General features: G+C 38.6%; 1 protein-coding gene across 1 annotated transcript in view; it reads left to right on the forward strand.

Moving 5' to 3' along the window:
* Positions 1 to 19,152, forward strand: part of GREB1L (GREB1 like retinoic acid receptor coactivator) — a 266,526-nt gene that overhangs the window by 100,012 nt on the left and 147,362 nt on the right. Inside the window, exon 2 of the mRNA XM_053913057.1 lies at positions 18,015 to 18,100. The gene's annotated coding sequence lies outside the window, so the exon portion shown is untranslated. The remainder of the gene's footprint in view (positions 1 to 18,014; positions 18,101 to 19,152) is intronic.

Genomic DNA, 19,152 nt, shown 5'->3' on the forward strand with positions numbered 1-19,152 from the left:
TGGAACTTTTTCTAGTCTGAAGGTTTTTGGTAAAATGATAGTACAAAGCAACCTTACAATATAAATGTTAATATTTTCTTTTGTAAGATGAAAGTGGAATGCTAGAGAGTAAAGAATTTTCCAAATTTACATAAACAGTGAGGACCATAGATAGAATTTGAACTTTGGTTATTCAACTCTAGAACTGTACCTTTCAAACACTTATTCTGTACCAGACACTGGTGGCATCAGAAATAAGTGAAATGTAGAGAATGGGTTCACTGGGGAAAATGTTAGTTATAGTAAGTTTACACAAATGACAGCATTATCTTCTCTTCATTTTGGGTAGACAAATAACCAAATATCTGCTTGTACCTCTCTTCTATGCTCAAATGCAACCTAGAAGTTGAATTGAGTGAAATAATGGCTACACTGCTCAACACTATATGGCAGAGAATATTTATCATGCTGGCTTGTTGTGAAGGTACAGCTGTATATTTTTTGGCCTACTATTAGCTAGTAAATTATAATAAATTGGAAGAGTCCATTGATAAGTAAAGCTACTTAATAAATGTCCTCAAACAGGGAATTGGTTATAAATTATGGTACATTTATATGACAGAATTCTATAATAGTCAATAGTCTTCAAAGATTGTCACAGATTTTTTTCCTAACATAAGAAAATATAAATTGGTAAATAAAAAAGCAGTGTATGTAATATAATTTTTACTTTTGTGAGAGAAATTATACATATATACCAAAAGAACAAAAACTAAGAAAATGTAGGAAAAATGTTGAAAGGAATTGTTTTTGTTAGAATTCAGTTTGGCAATGAGTAACAAACAGGTGTGAAATAGTGGCTTAAATAAAATACATATTCTTTTTCTTTCACTTTTAGAAAGTTTCAGGGGAGACAATCTAGGCCCAAGATGGACGAAGGCTCTTTCCAGTCTTTTGCTCCATCACGCGCGGCTTCCATTCCTAAGTACACCTTATGGTCCGAGACTGATGGAGCTGCAACGATCTTGTCCTCAGTTCTTCCTCATTCGCAGTAGTAGTTTTATATTCTTTTTATAAAAGTGAATGTGCTGGGTAATAATGTAATTTAGTGATTAAACCATGTTGCTTTTCATTAAAATCTCATATTGATTTTATTTGTTACAGTTTAGTTAATTGTTAATGCAAATATCTCTTAATCTGATATAATAGATGAACCTAAAATAATAATATAAGAGTAAGACTGCAGCTATCTTCTAAAAAGGACATGTGTTCTCTTTGACCTGATCATTAAACAGGTTCTTCCCATTTAGAAACTTCCCTAGCAGTAAAAGAGTGGCATTAACCAGCCTGTTGTTTCTCTGAACGTGTTCTAATTTCCCATTTGGCACATGTAGCCTTTTGGCAGATGTCTGCTGTTTTTTTTTTTTTCTTTTTGCACCTAGCTGTCTCATACTTACAGTCTGGCCTAGCCACAAAATCCAGTGAGCCTTTCGGTTTATGAAATAAACCATAAAACTTTGAATTTCTGGGGCAACTGTTAAAAATTAGAATTTATAGTGGTTGTCATAGGATTCCTTTGAAAGGAAGTAGAAATAAAAGAATACCTTATTAAAAACAAATTGAAAATCTTATTTTCTTAAGGTGTCAATCTATTCTTAAATTCCCTCCTGTTGGGTCCAGGAGTTAGTGACATAGCATTAAAGAAAAAAGAAAAAAGAAGAAGTTCACTCCGCGATTGTACAAAATTACACATACAGAAACAAGGCAACACTTTCTTCACTACCATATACAAACAAATCGCGCTATATTTACTCAAGTGTTCAACCAAGAAACTTCCCAGTTACTCTAGGCTTTTCCTCCCCTCCTTACATCTTATGTCTAGCGGGTCACTAAATTCCATCATTTTGACATCTTACATGAGTCTTGAATGGTCTTTCATTGCCCTTTGCCAGACCATTTAAATCATCTTCTTCCCAAGCTCTCCAATTTTTGTTTGTTCCTCTCTGTTCCCATTCCAGTGTCTTCCAGTTGGTCCAATGAATTACCTTTTTGAAAAACAAATTTGATCATGTCACTCTTTAGCCTACAATCTTTAAGGACCCCCCTTTATATCTGTTAACAAAAAAAAGGTTTTTTAAGCTTAACTTCTTAACTTAGCTTCACTTTCTAGCCTGTTTCCTGCCATTCTGCCTTCATGCACTCTAGGACTCAGACATGCTAAGTGACACTTACTTCTTTTGCCCCACAGTTCCTTTAGGTGGAATGTCTTCAACCCCATCCTTTCTCTGTCATACAAATTTCAGTTCACCCCTGCCTCACTGCCAGGCTTCTTCTGTGTTCTCTGTTACACTTTGTTCTCTATTACATGGTATGTAGTTTTCACATCAGTCCCTCCTCTAAGCTATGAACTTCAGGATGGTATGGTCTAATTCACGAATGTATCATCGGCATGTCTCAATGTTTGGCACCTATAGGAACAGAATTTAGTATTTTTTGAATTCAGTAGAAATAAAGATAGCTACAGAATGTGTCTTGTGTATCCCAGTAAGACGTCAACCTGCAAACAGAGCCAAGACAGCCAGGAAACCAGGAGGTAAAGCTGAGCCAGAGGGGGCAGAATGAGGCACACATAGGACTGCAGTAGTTTAAATAGACGCCTGAGAAATTGTATGTTTCCAGCCTTTGAGTCACCCTGGCCTGCCCTGTTCTTGCTTATTCTAATTAATATCCTCATTCTTTTTTGTCAATCACTCGGAAGTGTCCATTTAGCTCAATTTATTAGGCCTGTTCCTTTGTCAGCACCAAAGACCCTGAGGTTGCATGTGCGTGTGTACATGTTGCATTTGTGTGTGTGTCTCAAGATAAACTTCCAGTTACAGAGCTGTATGTTCCCACTTAGAGAGTTGAAGAGGGGAGGGGCAACAGAGAATAAATAATAAAAAATCTGCTGCCATGTGCTGTTTGCCAAATGCCAGGACTTACATTTAATCCTTTAAAACACCCTGCAAGGTATAGGCATGATTATTATCTCTGCTTTACAGATGAGGTAACTGAGGCAAAGGGAGGTTGAGGCTTTTGGAAGTGGAGAAGCTGGGATTCAGTCAATGCATGTCTTAATCCAAAGTAAATTCTATGAACACAATTATAAATATTTGTCATGGATCACATTACAACTGATCCTTTTTTTACAAAGATATCTCTGAAGGGCAAAAGAATGAAATGTTTGTTTTTCCCTGAGTTTTTGTGAGCACTAGTGGGTTTTATTTTGTTTTGCTCTTTGCTTTTTTGTTAAAGACTTAATTTTTTAGAGCAGTCTTAGATTTATAGCAGTATTAAGAGGAAGGTACAGAGATTTTTCCATACACACTGGTAGGGTTTTCTCATTAAGGATTATTATAGTCAAGAGGATATTCCTGTTGAACTTGGACTTGAATCTCACAGACCTCATTACTTTTCCCCCCAGAGGCCCCGGGTGGGGGGGCAGAGAGGAAGATTTGCTTGACCCTTCCTGGATCTTACACAATTCACTGGCCTAGGGTAGCACCTAATAAATAACCTTACTCAAGTTCCATTCTAACCAGTTAAGTGTTTACTGACCTTGACAAAATGCTATATGCAGTGTGTAATAGGCATACAAAAATGACAAGGATTGGTTCTTGCCCCCCAAACCCTGCCCAACACACACACACACAATCCTGTTGGGAAGACTAACCATTCACAAATTCACTGTTAACAACAATTTGGAGTTGTAGATGATGTGAGCCCTTGAGAAATTTCTGGGTCCTGAGCTAGTGAAGGAGCACTTTAGAGTCCCCTCTGGGATGTCTGCCTGCATTCCCCACCTAGCCCTCTCTTCCGTGTTACTTTCGCTACCAGCTCATTCTCTGTTGGTGTCCGGCTTCTCAATAAGTAAACTCTGTATTATATTCTATTCTGTTCAAAATACTTGGCATCCCTGCTTATCCACAAGGATTTTCCCAGGTCTTTATCCTGAAACTCTTTCCCTAGGCCTTGAAAGTGGCAATCAATCCCGAATATAGCTCTGCAATTTAAGAAAAGCCAAAACTAAGCCACTCATTGCACAACATGTGGGTTTGGCTATGGGCCAGTCATCAGTTGCTCTTCTTAGCTGGAGGAGCAGCCCCAGGATGGGTCAGGCAGTGCCAGTCTGTCCTAATAACCATAACGAGAGGAGCCCCAGTGTGAGGGCTAGCTAGCCTCACTGTTTGGGGATTGGAAGGATAAACAAATATTTTCACAGGGCCGGTCCAGAGCTGAGTAGTCAAGGTCATTGTGGTGCAAATAGAACTCATAGTGTCAGTGTGTCCTGGCATCTGGGCTCTAGTGGCCTTTTTTGGCAGCATCTATAAAGAACACAGAGCATGCTGTAACCTCTGCTGTGGATACTGGGTGTGCACTTACCAAGCTTAGTAAGATTTCTAGATCTGTTTCCATTTCATGTAGATTGCTTTGAAAGTGGAACCAGGCTTGCATTTTCTGTGGATTGGGCCTTTGTCCATTATACTTAGCCCCTCCACTTGAAATGACCTTTAGTGCTCCAGTTCATTCATTCCACCCAAGGAAAAGGCAGGTACTCACAAGAAATCTCAAGTGGACTTTGTTCTGTTTTGTTTTCACAGAAGGGGCTAACAAGACATAGACATACTTATATCTCTCTGAGAAAACTTTACTATGATGAGTCTGAAAAATAAAATTTTAAGGAAGTGTTGGGAGCACTTTGTTCTTTGAAACACTGATATTTTTGGATGGCAACATACATAGTTTTGGTGGGGTTTTCCCCCCAAATAGCCATGACGTAAGTATTAAATGACTGTAAGTCAGTCATTTAATAAAAGTATTAAATGACTGTAAGAATAAAAAGTATCAGACTTTTTGCCCTAGCTGGTGTGGCTCAGTGGATTGAGCACTAGCCTGCGAACCAAAAGGTTGCCAGTTCAATACCCAGTCAGGGCACATGCCTGGGTTGCAGACCAGGTCCCAAGTTAGCTGCAGAGGCAACCAATCGATGTTTCTCTCCTCTTTCTCCCTTCCCCTTTCTCTAAAAGTAACAAATAAAATCTTTAAAAGTATCAGACTTTTCTTATTTTTAGTAGAAATGTCCATCGATATACAATATAATATATAACACTTTCAACAGGTTATATCACTGTTGCATGGCTTTGAGAATTTTCTTCTTTTAAAGTGGACATCAGGCCAATTTATCTGTAGAGTTTTTAATCTGACTTCAAAATCAGTGCCTTGTCATTAGCAAACTTCACTTACTAGTTTTAGTCAAGTCTAAGCCACACAATGGTTGAATTGGTGACTATTATATTTGTTTAACTGCTGTAAAGTAAGTTTGCAACAATAGATGCTTGCACTTAAATAGGCCTGCAGAGCATTGGGGCCCTATCAATCATGCAGAGATTTCCCTCCTGCTGTCTCTTCTGATGGACAATTCTGCTGATGTGGATATTCAAAAAGAAGGGATCAGGAAGAACAGATGATGGATAAAGACAATCTTCTGTCTTGAGAGGAAATCAGAGAAATCCTTTTAAGGAATTTCTTTGTCATGGTGTCAGAAGATTAATTATGCTCGTGTGAGAACAGCTTTCTCATTGGGTGAAAAGAGACATTACCCTTCTGACTTGTGACAGAATTTCAAAGAGAGTTAAAGATTTCAGCTACTCTGAAATCTTCTTATTCTGTTATCTTCTCAGCATTCTCCAAGACTGGTGGATTACATCCATGACATTGTGATATTCAACAGGGAATTAATGAATCGGGCATTTTTATTTCAAGCAACTCCTCCTTCTGTTCCTCATGCATATCTGTCCAGAGGCCTTAGTACCTGAGTTGCATCAGATTTTAAAATAACATAATAATAGCATAGATGAAACTTATTACAAGCCAGGAATGGTATCTTGTTGTAATAATGTACAAGAAGAGATATGGCAGTACAACCTAAAGCTTGTATAACAGATTAGTAAACACAGTTGTTGTTTTTTTAAATTTATTTTTTATTGTTATTCAATTACAGTTGTATGCCTTTTCTCCCCTTCCCTCCCCCCACCCCGGCTGAACCCACCTCCCTCCCCCACCCCCACCCTCCCCCCCGATTTTGTCCATGTGTACTTTATAATAGTTCCTGCAATCCCCTCTTCCCACTGTCCCCACCTCACTCCCCCCTGGCCACTGCTAGACAGTTCCCCTCCTCAATGTCTCTGGTGGTATTTTGTTTGCTTTTTTCTTTTGTTGATTATGTTCCAGTTAAAGGTGAGATCACATGGTATTTGTCCCTCACCGCCTGGCTTATTTCACTTAGCAAAATGCTCTCCAGTTCCATCCATGCTGTTGCAAAGGGTATAAGATCCTTCTTTCTCTCTGCTGCGTAGAATTCCATTGTGTAAATATACCACAGTTTTTGGATCCACTCGTTTGCTGATGGGCACTTAGGTTGCTTCCAGTACTTGGCTATTATAAATTGTGCTGCTATGAACATTGGGGTGCACAGGCTCTTTTGGATTGGTGTTTCAGGGTTCTTAGGGTATAATCCCAGCAGCGGAATTGCTGGGTCAAAGGGCAGTTCCATTTTTAGTTTTCTGAGGAAATTCCATACTGTTTTCCACAGTGGCCTCACCAGTCTGCATTCCCACCAACAGTGCACTAGGGTTCCCTTTTCTCCCCATCCTCTCCAACATTTGTTTGTGGATTTGTTTATGCTGGCCACTCTTACTGGTGTGAGATGGTACCTCATTGTGGTTTTAATTTGCATCTCTCTGATGGCTACTGATGCTGAGCATCTTTTCGTAAACACAGTTTTTAACAAGATAAATAATACTGTGATCTGAAAAGATGTCCTTACAAAATTCAACCCTTAATTGTATAATCTAGGTGTAATTAGTGATAATATTTAAGATACTACATTCCTCATAACTTCTCTGAGCATAACAAAGTAGTATTCAGAAAAACCTTTGAAAGTTAGAGACAAAATACATTGCATAAAACATACCAATTGTAAAGTTGTTTCAAATAACTTTATTTTCTAGATAACCGAAGCCCTAAAATTTAAAAAAAATTATTAGTTTAGTGAAAGATTTTCCTATAATACATTACTTAATATTGTCTCTTAAAGCAGCGGTCCCCAACCTTTTTGGTACCAGGGACTGGTTTCGTGGACTGGGGGTGAACAGGGGGAGATGGTTTTGGGATGATTCAAGAGCGTTACATTCAGGCTCACCTCATGCTGTGTGACCTGGTTCCTAACTGGCTGGACCAGTACTGGTCTGCAGCCTGGAGGTTGGGGACCCTTGTTTTATTTATTTTTTTTTTATTTTTTTTTTAATATATTTATTGATTATGCTATTACAGTTGTCCCATTTCCCCCCCACTCCACTCCATCCTGCCCACCCCCCTCCCTCCCACATTCCCCCCCTATAGTTCATGTCCATAGGTCATACTTATAAGTTCTTTGGCTTCTACATTTCCTACACTATTTTTACCCTCCCCCTGTCTATTTTCCACCTATCATCTATGCTACTTATTCTCTGTACCTTTCCCCCCCTCTCCCCCTCCCACTCCCCTATTGGCAACCCTCATGTTCTAGTTGTTTGCCTAGTTTGCTCTCGTTTTTGTTTTATGTGTGGTCGTTAATAACTGTGGGTTTGCTGTCACTTTTACTGTTCCTATTTTTTATCTTCTTTTTCTTAGGTAACTCCCTTTAACATTTCATATAATAAGGGCTTGGTGATGATGAGCTTCTTTAACTTGACCTTATCTGAGAAGCACTTTATCTTCCCTTCCATTCTAAATGATAGCTTTGCTGGATACAGTAATCTTGGATGTAGGTCCTTGCGTTTAATCTTGGGTAATGTAATGATGATGTGCCTTGGTGTGTTCCTCCTTGGGTCCAGCTTCTTTGGGACTCTCTGAGCTTCCTGGACTTCCCGGAAGTCTATTTCCTTTGCCAGATTAGGGAAGTTCTCCTTCATTATTTGTTCAATTAAGTTTTCAATTTTTTGTTCTTCCTCTTCTCCTTCTGGCACCCCTATAATTCGGATGTTGGAATGTTTCAAGGCGTCCGGGAGGTTCCTAAGCCTCTCATTTTTCCAAGTTCTTGTTTCTTCATTCTTTTCTGGTTGGATGTTCCTTTCTTCCTTCTGGTCCATACCATTGATTTGAGTCCCAGTTTCCTTCTCATCACTATTGGTTCCCTGTACATTTTCCTTTGTTTCTCTTAGCATAGGCTTCATTTTTTCATCTGTTTTTCGAATAGATTCAACCAAGTCTGTGAGCATATTGATAACCAGTGCTTTGAACTGTGCATCCGATAGGTTGGCTATCTCTTCCTCGCTTAGTTGTATTTTTTCAGGAGCTTTGAAGTGTTCTGTCATTTGGGCCATTTTTTTTTTGTTTGTCTGTCTTGGCGCGTCTGTTACTTTAAGGGGCGGAGCCTTAGGTGTTCACCGGGGCGGGGTAATGCTGGTCGCTGCGCTGTGACGCTGTACGTGGGGGCGGGGCCGAGTGGGAGCAATGGCGCCCGCCTCACTCTCCTCCGGCTTTCAATCTTTCACTCCGCTACCCACAATCAAACTGGGCCACTCTGGTGCTGGTTCCCGAGTAAGCGGGCCTGTGCACGCTCTAGGCCCCTGTGGGTCTCTCCAACGACCTCTCCTGTGAGGCTGGGAGTCTCTCCTGCTGCCGCCCCAACCCCCACGGGCGTTTTCAATCAGAGGTTTGAGGCTTTATTTCCCTGAGCTGGAGCCCTGGATTGCGCGGTCTGCTTCGCTCCCCACAGTTCGCCCGGTTTATCTCTGTTCGAATGTGGGGTCGCAGGGTGCTACCCCCTGCTCAGCCTGCCCCGTTCTCCGCCACTCTGAGTCCGGCCCTCTCGGTTTATCTGTGCAAATGTGGGGCCGCAGGGTCTGCTAGTGCTCAGACTGCCTGCGCCATTTGTCCCACACTCCGCCAGTCTCAGTCCCGCCACAGCCACGCGAGTCCTCTCCACCCCGGTGCCCGTCTCCGCCCCTCCTACCAGTCTGGATGAATGTTTATTTTCTATTTCCTTGGTGTTGGTCCCCCTTGCTGTTCGATTCTCTGTCAGTTCTGGTTGTGCGAGGAGGCGCAGTGTGTCTACCTACGCCGCCATCTTGGTTCCGGGACCCTTGTTTTAAATAATGCACATTAACTGACCCAGGGTTCTAATTATAAAGATGTGCTATTGTGCTGCCCTGAAGTACAGTGATGTCCTCAGTGTCCAAAGTATTGAGTGCAGGGCTGTTTGCTCCTGCACTATGTGGCCTGAGCAGCCGTATTTGTGTTTTTACTGCCTACTTCTTGTAGATATGGAGACTGCTACCTTCAGATGAGTTGTCACTTCTACTAGAACTGTTGTGTAATGTTGCTGGTAAACTGCTATTTTTTGCTTTAAACTTGAGGGTTACCCTGTACCTAAAATACAAATCAATCCCATTTCTTTCATTAATTCACTATAAAAATGTATATTTCTCTTATTTCCAGGCACTTACCTGGTTCTAGGCGAGGCAGTTGAGGTGTCCCAGAGTGTGATGTCCGCAAGGTTGCATTACTGTGTACAAGTGTGCATTTGTAGACATATACATACACGCACATGTACATGTGTTCATTAATTGTATCAAATGTTAATACTATGTATAATGTATTATTTTAGTGGCCAGGTGAATATGTATCACCAGTTGCACCCTTTTACATTCGAGCCTTAAAATAGATCTGCAGTGACCATCCCCCTCTAAACACTCCTTCCCTCCTTCCCTGGGCCCCCAGCACTGCTGCTGTGAAGTGGTAGCCACACTAAATAAAAATCTAAAAAATCAACTACTGGATTGCAGGGGACAAAATCTTTAAACTGAGCATTAAGTATTAACTGATGTTAGTAATTGTAAATTTTGAAGGAAACATAGTAATTGTAGGACAGGATTCAGGTTATTGTGACAGTCACAGCCAAGGCCAAAAGAGTGAGTCTTATTTTAATTCACACTTGATCATGACATTTGGAAAAGATTTGAGTTCACAATTTAGGAGTCTTGGGTTTCAGGCAGGATCTAAAATTTGATATATTACCAATCCTATTTTCAGTTTGAGTTTTGAAGATGAAAAAGGGTAATTTTTATGAAATACACAAAGTGTTTAAGAAATAATTCCAGGAAATGAAAGTCTGGGAGTAGATGCAATCCCCTTTCACCTTCCTTTATAAAGAGGAAAACATTTTGCATTTTGTCTTCCTGAAAGAAAAATCATCTCGTTATGCCACTCATGCACTCTTAGCAGAATGAGTTAACTTTTTAGAAAGCTTTAATTAAAACTGGTGGTGATTCATCTCAATAACATATAATATTTGAAGACAAAACTGTTTATTAATTAATAAAAATATAGCCAGTTATAGAAAATGCTTCTTTGTCTTTCTCACCCTTCCATTAAAGGAGAACAATCAATTCATCACCACTGGCAGCATGAATGCAGTGGAAAAAAACTTCAAGGTTTCTCCTTCCTAAACCCTTGCAGAGTAGTTCTGGCACTACATAAAAGTGGGTCATTTGTACCTAAAATATGTTTCCAGTGCTCCGTTAATCTTAGTGATGGTTTTCTCTCTTTTCCTGCAAGAAGATAGTATGAGGGAATATTATGAGGGAAGAAGAGAAAGTACGCGTTTTTAAAAATGGATGTGTAACCGGTCAGAGTGGCCAACATAAACAAATCAGCAAACAAGTGTTGGAGAGGATGCAGAGAAAAGGGAACCCTAGTACATTGTTGGTGGGAATGCAGACTGGTGCGGCCACTGTGGAAAACAGTATGGAATTTCCTCAGAAAACTAAAAATGGAACTGCCCTTTGACCCAGCAATTCCGCTGCTGGGATTATACCTAAGAACCCTGGAATACCAATCCAAAAGAACATATGAACCCCAATGTTCATAGCAGCACAATTTACAATAGCCAAGTACTGGAAGCAACCTAAGTGCCCATCAGCAAATGAGTGGATCAAAAAACTATGGTACATTTACACAATGGAATTCTACGCAGTAGAGAGAAAGAAGGAGCTCCTACCCTTTGTGACAGCATGGATGGAACTGGAGAGCATTATGCTAAGTGAAATAAGCCAGGCGGTGAGGGACAAACACCATATGATCTCACCTTTAACTGGAACATAATCAACAAAAGAAAAAAGCAAACAAAATATAACCAGAGACATTTAAGTAACAATCTAACAATAGCCAGAGGGGAGGGGGGAAGGAATAGTGGGGAGAAGGGGTTTCAGGAACTACTATAAAGGACACATGGACAAAATCGGGGGGGGGGATGGTGGGGGTGGGGGAGGGAGGTGGGTTCAGCTGGGGTGGGGGGAGGGAAGGGGAGAAAAGGCATACAACTGTAATTGAATAACAATAAAAATTAAAAAAAAAACAAAAATGGATGTGTAAATGAATAATAGAGGAAATTCATTTAATATTTTGTAGCCTGGCCTTTTTGATAATGAATACGTGATCAAAATACCAGTAATCGCTTTGTGGTATATTTTATATTGTTTGCTAGTAGCATATAATAGCTTCAGCATTAAGAGGAATGTTTCAACAATTTGTGAAGAAGATATTGGGTGTCTGGCTATATACCAAGAAGATCTTCAGTCTAGAAATAAATGGTGTGTCAGACCAAAATAATGTGAGAAGATAGATGAATCAAGGACAAAAGATGTTTTTCTTTGGTTATGTTGTTTTAAATTTAAAAGCTCTATCACACTGCTTCTTATACACAGTGATTAAAAGGGAAAATAAATTAATCTAAGACTCGAGAAGTTTTCAGCTGTTAAATGAATCTTAGGAAGACCTTGATTTTAGTCTCTATAATTGATTTGCATTTCTTAAAATAATTTCCTTAATAAATCATTTTCCATCTAAACAGTGAGAGAATGCTAGATGGGCAAGGCTGCATTGACCTTCCCTCTTGATCTTCTCTGTTGATTGGCAGGTTTCAAAGGTTAAACTAGCTACAGATGAAATGTAATCATTAGTGACTTGGTTCCTTTCCAGATCCCTCTGGAAAATGCAATAGCCAACTTTGTTCATTTATAAAGAAAGAAAGAAAAAGGTCATTCCCTGAGCAGTTTGGAATGGGAAGCAGCCGCAGTCTCCTTCCTTCTTACTTAAATAAACAAGCTAAATGGAAAAATAAACTTTACTTCTTCACATCTGGTACAAAGCTTCCTCTTTTGTTGAAAGTTCACATGCTCCCTTTGCTATGCCTGATCGTGTGAATCAGGTGTCTTCCTTCCTTCTGTAAAGTCACTTGTGTAACTACAATAAGGAAAAACCCTGACTGTTTTAACAGTCCAGAAACATCACTATAAAGCCCTTGAATTGGGGTGACATCAGATGAAGTTCAACCCAGCCTTCTACATACCCGTTAGTAGGAAAGCGGCAGGACCTAATGACAGTGATACAGCCAAAAAACTTAAGTAAACAAATTCTGCTATGTCCCCCTTACATAGAATCATATTATACTTATTTGTTTGCATGAACTCTATGTGACAAATTTTTTAATTTGTTTCATTTATGGCATACACCGACTTTGGCAACCCAGAGCAGGATGTTTCAGGCAGCAGTACACCATTTAGTAACTGCCAGGATACTGCTAGTCATCAGAATTTATCTGTGCAGACTTCTCAGAACTCCCCTTCCTTCTGGCATCCATTCTGTAATAAAATACTTTAATAATTGGTATTTAACAGTATTGCAATTTTTTGTCCAACTTTTCCATGAAATAGGAGTATCATTTGCAACCACCTATACCTCAGAACTTTATGGACTAGATGGCTCTCATTACATAGTTGAAAATTCCACAATATGAATGTCAAGAAACAGACCCTTTGTGTATCACAGAGTACAATTATCATTACTTAAAACTTTATTAGAAGCCATTTTTGAGGGGAAAAGTAGAATATAAAACCTAGAGGAATTGGGGTTTTTTCTTTGTGTTTTAAGCAAAGTGTCGTCCCAATTATTTTTATTAGAACAATATTTCCTATGAAGGTGTTGGAATTCTTATGCTTATTTTTAGTGCTCCAAATGATTGATTTTTTTAAGGTTTTACAGTCAAAACCTAGTTGATAAACAATGTTTAATTTTTTTTTTAAAGCTCCAGTTTCTCCATAGGGCCAGCCTGAAAGGAACAGGTAATGGTCAAAGGCCACAGGTACCCAAGAAGTAGTGGGAGGTAGATGTGATGCTTATCCCAGGAGCAACTTGCTGTTGTCATGGCAAAATGTCCTTTCCCAGCTCTCTTGTGCTCTTAAGGACCTCCTTGGCAATGAAATTAGTAGGTACCATTACTGGTTTGTTTACATTTTCCAGAGGAAGAGATTGAAGTACAAAGTAGACAAGTATCTAGTCCTAAAATCAGACTGCAGCATTTTTTCCCCTTCTTTTTAATGTTTGGTTAATTGTTACAAACAAGCATCCTGTTTAATAATCATACACAGTTTCAACCTCTTCTCTTTTTTTAATCCAAATAAGTGGTTTTCAAACTCCAATGTCATAAAATCATTTGGGATTAGGGTTGCTAAAACTGGCAATTGTTTCTGTGTTATTCAAAATGCAGATTCCTAAGTCTTTCCTTAGAACCAGTGACTCATAAACCTCTGAAAGAGAGAATGAGGAATCAACACAGTAAACGTGTTCTTCAGGTAACCCTGATCCATCTTTTGAAGTAGACTTTGTGCAAAACACCGATCTCAGTGATTCTACACTGAAAAGGTGTCTCAGTACCCACAGTGGTTTTATCAGGAAAAATCAGTAGTAATTGCAACCAGGTTTTCTATTTTGTTACACTGGGGTCAAATACAGCAAATGCTGCACAGTTGCTGAAACAAATGGGAACACCCCTTCTATTCTTCCTCACCATGACTCCTGATTTATCATTCAGCACCTTCCACCACTTCCATCATCACCATCTGACCAGCAGAATGACTTTCAGGGCCTCTCTGGGCACCCAAGTAAGCAGGACTGACCCACTCCACCTCACTTGACTATAGATTGTTTCCATCCATAGCTGTGACTGCTGTTTCTCCATGCTGTTTCTTCCTAGGATTCCCCTTGGTTTCTTCATTTTTTATCAAAAAATAAAGAGCACTTTGTCTTCCAATTCATGCCATTGCGCCTTAGATCTAGCTCCATTTGGAAGTTCCTTAAGTTTGTCTTCTCAACAAAAATTTCCCAGGGTAGGTAATAGAATGAAAGGTTATAACAGAGAATAAATATCTTATTCCTGGACAAAACTTTGTTATCCTGTGTTAAGTTTTAAATCTACCATATTAAAAAATTTAGAGTTTAAAAAATGCCAATACTAAAGTCAAAATTTATTTATGTAGAATCTTATAAGAATGAGGTAGAAATTCCAGTTTCTTTTAGTTTGATTTATATAATAGACCAGAAATAATTTAAAAATTGTTTTTCAAATCAGCCCTGGCCGGGTGGCTCAGTTGGTTGGAGTGTCATCCCATACCCCAAAAGGTTGCAGATTCCTAGTCAGGGCACATACCTGGTTGCAGATTCCATACCTGGTCCAGGAGTGTGTGGAAGGAAACCAATCGATCTTTCTCACATCAATGTTTCTCTCTCCCCCCCTCTCTGTCTCAGATCAATAAAAAACATATCTTTGGGTGAGGATTTTAAAAATTTGTTTCAGCCCATTCTTTTTGGATGTCATTCTGACCTCAGAAATCTCTATTTAGGGATTTTTACAATTTAAGTAAACTCATGTTTAACCAACCTAATAAATAATCCTTGGTTCTCTCTTGAGTTTTAAATAAAATTAAGATTATAGTTTCTAGAGAGCATAGTGTAACTTAGCTTGAAGAACACAACATACAGGGTTTAAAGCATGTGGGTTTGAACCTCAGGACTGCAAATTTCATCAATTAAGTCAATCTTCTGGAGTCTGTATTCTCATCTAATGAATACAGAATGTTATTGTGAGGATTAAATGAAGTGTATCAAAACTCCTGGTATAGCTCTAAGGTGTAATTTAGAAATTTTTGTTTAATTTAAATGCTGGTTGTATGTAATGACAGTTAGGAAAACTTTCTCAGCCTTAAAGGAATATAATATTTTGTAGGTCTGTTATTTTCATAAGTTTTTCTTTGACCTAAAATGATCACATTCCTATAAAGAACTAGACCCTAAGACATTATAATTGTTTCATTTTTATTCTCATTGACTTGTTTTGATCCATGAAGGATACTTTATTGATGAACCCCAAGGTTCATCAAGAACCCCAAGCTTATCCTTCTGGCAGGTGACCTACTGAATGGTATAGGTTCATTTGATTGTATATCTATTTTTTTGCTTCCTTTTCATGCTTCTGAGATCCCTGCCAGTTCAGCTCATGCTCTCCACCCCCACCCACAGAATCTTCTGCAATAGGGATATAATGTGGTCTCCACCACCACAACCCCTCATATAGCAGCACAATAGAAAAAAACATTGGTTGTGGAGTCAGGGAAATGCATTTGAGTAGTTGGCTACTTATGAGTATAGTAATCTTATAAAGATTAACTGAGATAATTTGCATGAAAGAATTCTATAAAGTATAAAGGCATTATTTTTCCTGTGGTTAAGAATTTGTATAAAGAAGACTATAAGATTTATTGTATGCCTAATATATGCCATTACCTTCTCTATAACTCTATAATGCAGGAGATATTATTCCTGTTTTAGAGATAACTAGCCTCAAGCCACATGATTGTAAAGTAGTAGAGCATGATTTGATTCACATTCAAAACACTGCCTATTTTCATTGGGGCAGCAAAGGCCAGGCCATTCTTGGTACTGCCTCTGGTCTGTCAAAGAGAGAGGGAGGAGCGGATGAGACAATGAAAGGAGACACTCCGCTTACGCACTCAGCAAATTAGGAGCTATCTGAGAAAATACACTGCTACTGACTTGATAAGGCATATTTCTGCCACTTTCTATGTGACAAAACTAAAAAGGCCAGAGAGGCCACAGCACTGAGGAGGGTTTCTTCACTTGAGAGTTTTTTTGGCTGGTGGTTGGGGGTGGGGAGGCGGGGGTTGCTCTTCTGCAACCAACTTGAAATGTTGCTCAGCCACATGTCCCTTTATCTCCATATTTACTTTTTCCTCCGTCAAACAAGGAATACTGACTTACATTTTTTAAGTAAACATTTAAAAAAGTTTAAACCTTATAATTTTATTATTATATCATTTTAAACCTAGAGGAATGGTAAAGCTAAAAAGTTTTTCAGAGTTCAGACTAATTGAGCTTTTCCAGTGTTTTTCCACTTGAGCGCAAATGAAGTCAAAGTTATCTAGTGGCCTGAAGGCCTCAGGTGACATCAGCCCCATTAGATGGCCCTGTTAGGATTTGACAAAACAATGTATGGGAGCTAAATTACTTCTCTTCTTGGTGAGGGGTGATTATTATAATCAACAAAACTGAGGAGGCATGAAGAGAAATTAATTTTCAAAAAGTAGAAAATGTAGGGAAAGGTTCTTACTATTATACAATACCTCAGTTTTGGCTTTAGGCTTTTAGAACTATTTAAATTATCAGAACCATTTTTGTCTATCTGCTTATCTGCTCTTGGTAAGGGGGTCTCAAATACATTTGTAAAATTTTACAATGATTGATGGTATGTATACCTGGAAATGTTAAGTGGAAGGTCATGGGATTGAATAATACACATATCAGTGCCTATGTCTTCTTACAGGACCTTCAATAAGTAATTATTTGTATTTTATATCAGCGTTATTCGGCTTAGCAATATGGTTACCTTAGTGAATAAAACTGGCAAGCAATATTGGAAGTTACTAAACTTATTGAACATAATTCCCTAACCTCCCTGCCCAACAAAAGAAAACAAAACCAAGAAAACAACAAATGTCAGCCTTCTCATGAAAATAAAGGTTTTTCTTCCACATTTTCAAATTTAAGCATCTAAGTTGTATATGAGTTTAAACTTTGCAAGAAAAGCAGAACAGGCATGTGAACTGATGGAAATTGTACCAAAACCTAAAGCTTTGCTTTTTTTCATTTTGGCAATTCATACCCAAAAATATTACTTATTTTCTTTGTAAATGATGAAACAATATGGAAGAAAAATCACTTACAGTTGGAGAGATCTGAGTTTTTCTGGTTGGTATTTAAAATAGCACTCATGCTCACAGTGGTAAAATTGAAATGATGTGTGTAACAAATTTTAAAGCCATTACAGTCCTTTAAAATGTCAAGATTAAAAGGGAAAAGGCTGGTTCATGAATTTTCGTCATGAACACATTGTATTCAAGAACCATTTTTAGGTCCCTGTTCTCCTAGGCCTCACGTCTTCAAACACAACTTAGGTGGATTTTTAAAAAAAATAATTATAGTGAAGTACCTGATGATCTAATGAAGATAATTTCTGAATGTGTCAAAATAAGTTATTTGTATCTTATTTGAATCTTTTGTTGCCTTCAGCTAATCTGCTTTAGGATTCTGAAATCCAGGCATTTTACAATGCAGACTCTAGCAATGGCATTCATTTGAAATGCTGCCTTTTGTTTACTAGCTTTCCCAGACCTTCATGGCTTCCTTTGGTCATCTGGTGTCTTCGCTAATGTGATTGGTACTCCTAGGCTCTGCAGGTAGCCATGAGCCTTTATAAGTGGGATTTACAATGGGACTCACCACCCTGGCTCTAATGAAGGGAGCCACAGGGATTTTGTTTTTTTTTTTTTTTTTTTCAACCTGTCTTCCAAAAGAGTAATGGAAAATTGTTGCCTGGGTTTGCTAATTCTCCTTGTTTTCCATTTACTTAATTTTTACAATTGATTTACTAACTGTGGTGCAAAAATACAAATATTTTTGTTTAGGAATCAGAATGTTTCATCTGCCAGCCTGTTACACCAATCACTAGAATTGTTTATTATTGAACCTGGAAAGAACAAAGTGGAGTTTCTGTTTAAGCTCAACCAATTGGCATTTCATCTTCATCTGTTTTTGTCTTTCAGGAGATTTTTGACCAATTTGGTTGTTTTAAAACAAAGGAAGTTTATGCCTGGGAGACTTGGATACTAGTACCAGCCCTGCTACTTGAGTAAGTCGCTTACACTCTTTGATTGCTCATCTAAAATAAAAAGGAAAGTATTACCAAGGTACATATGAGATACAAGGTGATGTTTCATATTCTTCCAGCTTTCTGCTCTTTTTACTATCAAAGTGAACTGCGGTGCACTTTCAGTTGCTTTTTAGGTAAACCTTCCATGGAAAAACAAACTTGCATCTGATAAAATGCAAATTTTAACCAGTAGTCAAAGACATAATTTAATATAAACTATCCATATCATCATTTTTGAGGTGATATATGCTTTGTAGATGAACTCAGTTTTATATAGAGAGGATTTATTTGCTCATTTTCCAGTAATGAAACATGGAGCCCATGTTTTAATTGCTCTTTATGAGGCAGGAGTTCTCAGGTGTAGGTTAAAGGCCTTTCAGAGGTCATAGACACTTTGGATTTTAAAATGGTAAGGGACATCAGCAATCATCGTGTCCAATTGCTTGAGTTTTACTAACAGGGACTCAGAAGGCCCAGAAATGCTTAGTAGCTCATCCATGGTCACAGAATCCATAGAACTGCCAGTAAGGCCCAAACTCCAAAGACACAATGGCGTGTACCACGGTGGTGCTGCCCTAATTTCCTATTAATGAAAAACAGAGAATGAAAGGTTAAGAGGAGGGAATGTTTATTCCAAGTCTGGAAGCTTAAAAAATCACCACTTAATAGTATTAGATAGTTGGTTAATTTCTACATTTTAGCTTCCAGATTAAAGTCAGTCCAATCCCACAAATGTTTAATGAGGACATACTGTGCATGGACATTGAACTAAAATGATGCTTCTGCAAAACTGTGCAGCCACAGCTTCTGCCCCTCAGAGACTTACAGTTTAACGTAGAGATAGAACAAGTGCACAAATAGTGCTGTGCAGGTTGCTGGGATTAAAAATGATTTAAAAAACAGGTTTTCAAAATCTCAAAGGACTTTTTGAGGATTTCAAAGTCCAAAGGCAGATGGACTTAAGTAGAACCTGGTAGGTCAAGTGTTTATTAGATCAAAGGTAAATTCAGGATGCTTTGGGAACTCACAGG

This window comes from Desmodus rotundus, chromosome 10, assembly GCF_022682495.2.
Source record: "Desmodus rotundus isolate HL8 chromosome 10, HLdesRot8A.1, whole genome shotgun sequence".
Lineage (NCBI taxonomy): Eukaryota > Metazoa > Chordata > Mammalia > Chiroptera > Phyllostomidae > Desmodus > Desmodus rotundus.